Raw genomic sequence first — 6,282 nt, 5'->3', positions numbered from 1 at the left:
ACCAGCAACCTCAATCTTTTCAATCACGAAGTCCATACCCAATGAGCCAAGACACCTTGGCATTGGGAGCTCAATTTGTAGAACTTTCCAAGAGCACTGGTAGTTTCATACAGGAGACTAGAGTCTAAATTCGAAACTTGGGGGTACAAGTGGGACAATTGAGCAAAAGGCTTACTGACAAGCCACTCACTACACTCTCGAGTGATACTATTTCTAATCCAAAATAGGAGTGCAAGGCCGTCTATGTGTTAAGTGGAGAAGAGGCAAATATTCAAACCTCTGATAATAAAGAGCAAGCTGGAGAAGATAAGGAGAAAGTCGAAAAGTTTGAGGAATCCTTCTTCTCTATACTTGTACATAATGAGAGCAAACAACCCAAGGTGTAAAACTCGATGCCTGAGAGTCAACCAAGAGCGAGTAAGAACAAACAATGATTTAGGTTCCTAGAGGTATTTAGACAACTACATATCAATACTCCTTTTGTAGAAATTCTTGAACAAATGCCTATGTGTATTAACTTCATGAAGGAGTTTTTATCTGAGAAAGTGCGTCAAAAAGGGGACCAAACCATGGTATTGACTACAGAGTATAGTGCCATCATTTAAAGAAACTTTTCAAGCTAGTTGCCTGATCTGGGATGTTTTCAAATTCCTTGTACTATTAGAAACAACATCTTTGAGAAAGCATTGTGTGATTTAAGAGCGAGCATCAACCTAATACCGCTCTCTATGATGAAAAAGCTGCAAATTCAAAAGGTGAAGCCCACAAGAATTGCTCTTTAGTTGGCAGATAAATCCGTACGGGTAGCATACGGATTGATAGAACGGTGATGATGAGCACGATAGAATGGCGACGGTGGGCGAAGACAACCCCTCTAAATCGCGCGAGCTCCTTCTCTCTACTCTGGCTCCTCCCATGACGGTGGCATCTCCCCTCTCTTCCTAGCTAAATGACGATCGTGATGGCGAAGATTGATGAATCCACATTTCATGGTATTTATTTGCTTTAATTTGGTGGGTTTTATTGACTTTTCTTGCATTTATTCATTGAAATAGCATAGTTTCGTGAATTTCTCCTAACTGTGCTTAGTGATAAAAACCATATTTTTTATGCTTAAAATTGCTAATTTTAATTTCACTTCTATTCCATTTGATGCATTGATGTGTTTGTTTAAGTGATTTAAGATTTTGAATGCAAATGATGGCTCGAAGAAATAGAAAAAAAGCATGCAAGTTGAGAGAATTCATGAAGAAATGAAGGAATTGCTAAGCTGTCAATCCTGATCTCTTCGTACTAAATCGATCAAAACTTGAGTTACGGAGGTCCAAATGAGGCAGTTCCAGTGGCTTTGTGTGTGAGTGTGTTTAGTGTGCTTCCGTTTAGAGAGAGTGGGGAAAGGGGGGTGGGTTTCGAAGGAGATGAGTAAGGTGAGTGAGTATGAATGAGGGTGAAGAGTTAGGGTTAGTGGGTTCCAATTTGGAAATTTAGGATTAATAGATTAGGGTAATTTTAATAAAGTTAAGGTATAATGTATAAATTTAAAATATAATTTAATCTCTTAAAACTACTTTAAAAATATTACTTAATTATCAATTTACTAATTGGGTTTTAATCAAGTATTCTAACGTAAAATTAGAGATATTATAATTAATTTTCTTTGTTTATAAAAATTAAAGTATTAAATTCTAAAATTTTAATTATTTAAACTAAATCATATAAAATTCTTATTCTTCTACAACTGTTAAGTTTTATAATTTAAATATAGAAAATTATTCAATATTATAAGGTTATGTAAAATTTCTAATTTAATTATCAAAACTTAATTTAATTATTTTTAATAAAATAATTTCTGAAAATAAAATTTGTAATGAATAAATAAATTGAAATTAACTCATAATAAGATTTTACAAAAATTCTGGGTCTTACATCCTACTCACCTTATAAAAATTTTTGTCCTTAAAAATTAAAATAATACATAAGATATTACATAATTTTATTACTTTTTTTAATACTTTAGAAAAACAAAAATTTTTAGCATATATATAAATTTTTAAATACTGGATAAGCTATAAAACTTAGATATAGGAAAGAGTATGGTGTAAAGCAGAAGTTACAAGATAGGTTCAAAACAAAGGGATCACATGGTTTCAACATCGAGGACTTTAACATAGCTCACCATCACAACTCTCAACTGTACTTTATCAAACGAATCATCTGAAAATTCTCAACCTCATCAAAAATTTGAAGGATGATTGTGGAATGGAAACAGGTAGGAAAATAGTCAATTCTGAACTTTTTCAGTCCAAAACAAAAACTCTAGAAATAGATTGTAAGGAATAATGCATCACACTAAACAAGCTCAGTTTATGTCAAGGAGTTACAGAGATCACATAGAGGAGTTCAAGGTTAGGAACTATGATGTCAAAATTTAAGAGATAATCAAGAATATGGTTAAATCAAGAAATACATTAGACATGAGTTAAAAGAATCAAATTACATAGTTAGCTTGATTCAAATCGTAACTTTTTAAAGTTCAAACTGCTCAAGATTTAAGAATTATGCATCACGCCAAATCAAGTTCAAGATCAGATTAATAAGCACAGTATTTATGAAGAAGAGTATAATAAATGATAAAGACAGATATCTTTGAAAAACTCAAGCAAACTCTTAGAAATACAATCAAGTAAGGTTGTGGACAAATAAATAAAATATGATCGGAGAATGGTCAAATCATAGTTTAAGGAAGGAATCCGAGTCAAGGAACTCCAATGAGGATAGTAAAGAAGAAACAATATGCCCACCTAAGCGATGTAAACAAAAATCATAAGACGAAAACAAGCACGAAAAGTGAACTCTAGCATCCCCGAATTACGTGACTCGCATTACCCATTACTTATCAATCCCAATTCGCCTATAATAACCTATTAACTTCCCCATACACATAAGCCATCAACATTAAGTTAGCCAAACTTAACATCAATAGATATGTAATGGTGAGCCAACATCATTAATCAATAGGCAGTCATGTGCATCAAGCTCTAATTATTATTATCTGGACAAGACATACAACATGACAAACACCTAGAGTATGCAATGAAGCATAGTCAGTATATTTCCAAGGCTCTAATCAGGATGAACTGCTCTGATACCATAATGTATCACCCTTACTTTTAATACCTCATGATCGTACTAAAACTTTAGGCATTACTTATTTCTAATCCGTTAATTTAATATTATAATTATTTAGTATTGAGTCCTCACGAATATAAATTGAATCCTTTATTATGAAATCGAAAAGTCTTTACTTTAATTCACTTAATCACATAATTATATTCACATGATCATAATTACATAATCTTATTCAAAACTTCTTAATACAAGTCTTGCACCCTCTAAAATTTCAAAATGACAATTGACAAGGGATAATGTCTCAACTAAACCAACAAATAGAAAATGAAAACATATATATACATTAAGCTTCGTATTTTGATCGCGGCTTCGTGCCAAAGCTTCCTGAACCTGTAACTAAAAAAGAAATTTTGTAGGGGAGTGAGAACGTCGTCCTTGAAAAGCTTCTCAGTAGAGGGTTTAAGAATTGTTATAAAAAGAAACGTATAAAGAGAAAAATTAATTTCAAGACAATGATTATTGTTTGTCCTATGAATATTTTTAGAAAAACAACGGCTAATCGTCCAAAACTTTTTCAAAGAAACAATATTTAATTTTCCAGAAATCCAAAACCTTTCTTTTCTTATAAGAAAAGCTTAATCTCTTTCTTAATCTCTGTTCCAAGCATAGGTTTATTAAGTCTATACTAAACCAACTTGATTTACATACTTTACTAAAACCTCAATCAGAAACGAATCACGGCCCCCAGCTCAAGCAACTCAAACAAATCAACAATCAAATCATCATCTCATCAACAATTCCCAATCTCAAAGGTACCACAACAGAAACGAACACAGACAAAACAGAAAAGGAAAATACAAGTATAGATAGCAGTTACAATAAATAGCTCAGATAGCAGTTATTAACAATTAAGCAATTAGGCAAACCCAAATAAATTCAAACTCAAGAAAAACATACAAATGCATATGATGAATGCCTATCCTATGGCTAATGAACTCATTTGTCGATTATATAGCCAAACCCGATACGTCCAGTAGCTAACCCGGACATTGTCTCTCTGTTACGCATTAATACCATTAAAGGATTATGTGCCCTGTCACCATTAGAGGGATTATGTGCCCTGTCACCATTAGAGGAATTATGTACCCATCACCATTAGAGGAAATAAGTGCCCTATCACCCTCACAACCAGAGAGAAAACACAGACATACTAATCATCAACCAACCACAATTAAACTTCGTTTATCATATCCATTCAATTTCATAATTCAAACTCATTCTTAATCATTCTTCTTCCTCATCTCTTTCCCAGAGCAATTGGACAATGCCACTGCCTCTTAATCGGGGTCACATCTTTCACTCATTTACAATTCATCTGTTTTGCACTTCCTCAACCACAATTCATTCTTTTCATAAAAAATAAAGCTCAATCATAATTCTCTTCTCAATAATTCAATTCAAATCATAATTCATTATTTCTTCAAATAATTCAAGTAAAATAATATAGTTCCTAAATTCATCATTTTTTAAATAACATTTCGAACAAAGTCTCAAATTTTATAGAAATTTTGGCAGCACCTCCTAAGATTTGGACTTTGCCATCCTTTTCGCTTCCCAACCAATTCCACAACTCTTTCCAACGGGTTCAATACCAAATTTGTTCAAAATCAAGATGATTCCACAAATTCATTTCATTTTCATATCTCACAGAAACCGATCCAAAACTAAATTATTTTCAAATATCAAATCCTTTTCAAGTTTGTTTTAAACCAAATTTTGAAATCAAATCAGATTCAATATTAATCCAAATTTTACTATTAAATACTTTCTGAAATCAAATCATTCTCAATAATAAAACATTTCCAAAACCTCAACGAAACCAATTCGGCAACCACCACTTTAATAAAGTCAATCACTCAAAATATTCAACCTAATCAAACAGTCAACACTTCCACCAGACAAATATTCATAATTATCCTGAGCAACTCAATTCAATCCATAAGACTCACATAATCACTAAAAATATATTTTTGCGTAAATATCGATTTATAATAATTCTCGAAGCACAAAAACTCTAAAATGAGTTACAAACTCATTTTCTCTCAGCCCACAACTGCGACAGCCTCAACCACAGCTTCAAACCACTTTTAGAGCAACCATAGCAACTCTAACAATAACCAAAACTCAACCTTATAGCAATTAACACCACAAAACCTTAGCGACATATATCGAAATAGCAACAAAGAGCTTTCGGAGTAAAATAACTCACCGCACAAATAAAAGAACTAAGAACAAAGCGGCGGCAGCTCTGACAGTGATTCCGGCTACACTCGTGCAATACCCGGTAACCAGACGGTAAACCTGATGGTGGCAGAAGCTCGGCACAAAACTGACAGTGACAGGAGGCACGAACGGTAGCAATTCCTCCCACAACGGTGACGGCACAGCTGACGGTGCAAACCCTTCTCCCTCTTCGCATCTCCTCTCTTGGATAGCTTCTTGGCGAGCTCTCTCTCTCTTTGTCCGATCTCTCTTTCATCGTCGGCGTTCGTGGCATCAGCGGGACAACTCAACGGCAGCTGGGCTTGGTACATGGCTTTGATTGTGGCAGCCCAGCAACGGCGGCAACAGCAACGCCACCCTTCCCTCACGTGCGCACCCTCTCTTTCATATATTATTATCCATTTCAGTTATCTCTTTTATACATGACTTCTCATTTTCTTTTTTCTTTATTATGCCTCCACATCACCAATTATATACACACCTCCACATCACCTACTTTATTAAACGTTCCTCTGCATCACCGCCTAATTACACATACCTCCGCATCACCAATTAACCTTAAACCTTCCTTGGTTATTCTAATACTATGGTTTTAGAATCCAAAACTTGGTATTGAGGTAATTTGGTCCTAGTTTAAACTTGTACTATCTCTTTTTTAAAAAAATGCTATCATTATTTTTAAGAAAGTGTATAAAAATAGCAGGGGTAGTAAATTTGTTAAATTCACTAAAAATCCAATTTTCACTCATCGCCTTTCAAAATATATGACCTTAAACAAAACTCTTCCAGTTTTCCAACAAATTAAGTTCCAGATCATTACCATGTCATATGAAAAATTTATAAGGTTAGAAACATAGCCTTGCCTTTTAG

The sequence above is a fragment of the Arachis hypogaea genome, chromosome 3, assembly GCF_003086295.3.
Source record: "Arachis hypogaea cultivar Tifrunner chromosome 3, arahy.Tifrunner.gnm2.J5K5, whole genome shotgun sequence".
NCBI classification, from domain to species: Eukaryota; Viridiplantae; Streptophyta; class Magnoliopsida; order Fabales; family Fabaceae; genus Arachis; species Arachis hypogaea.
This window is presented reverse-complemented; position numbering follows the sequence as displayed.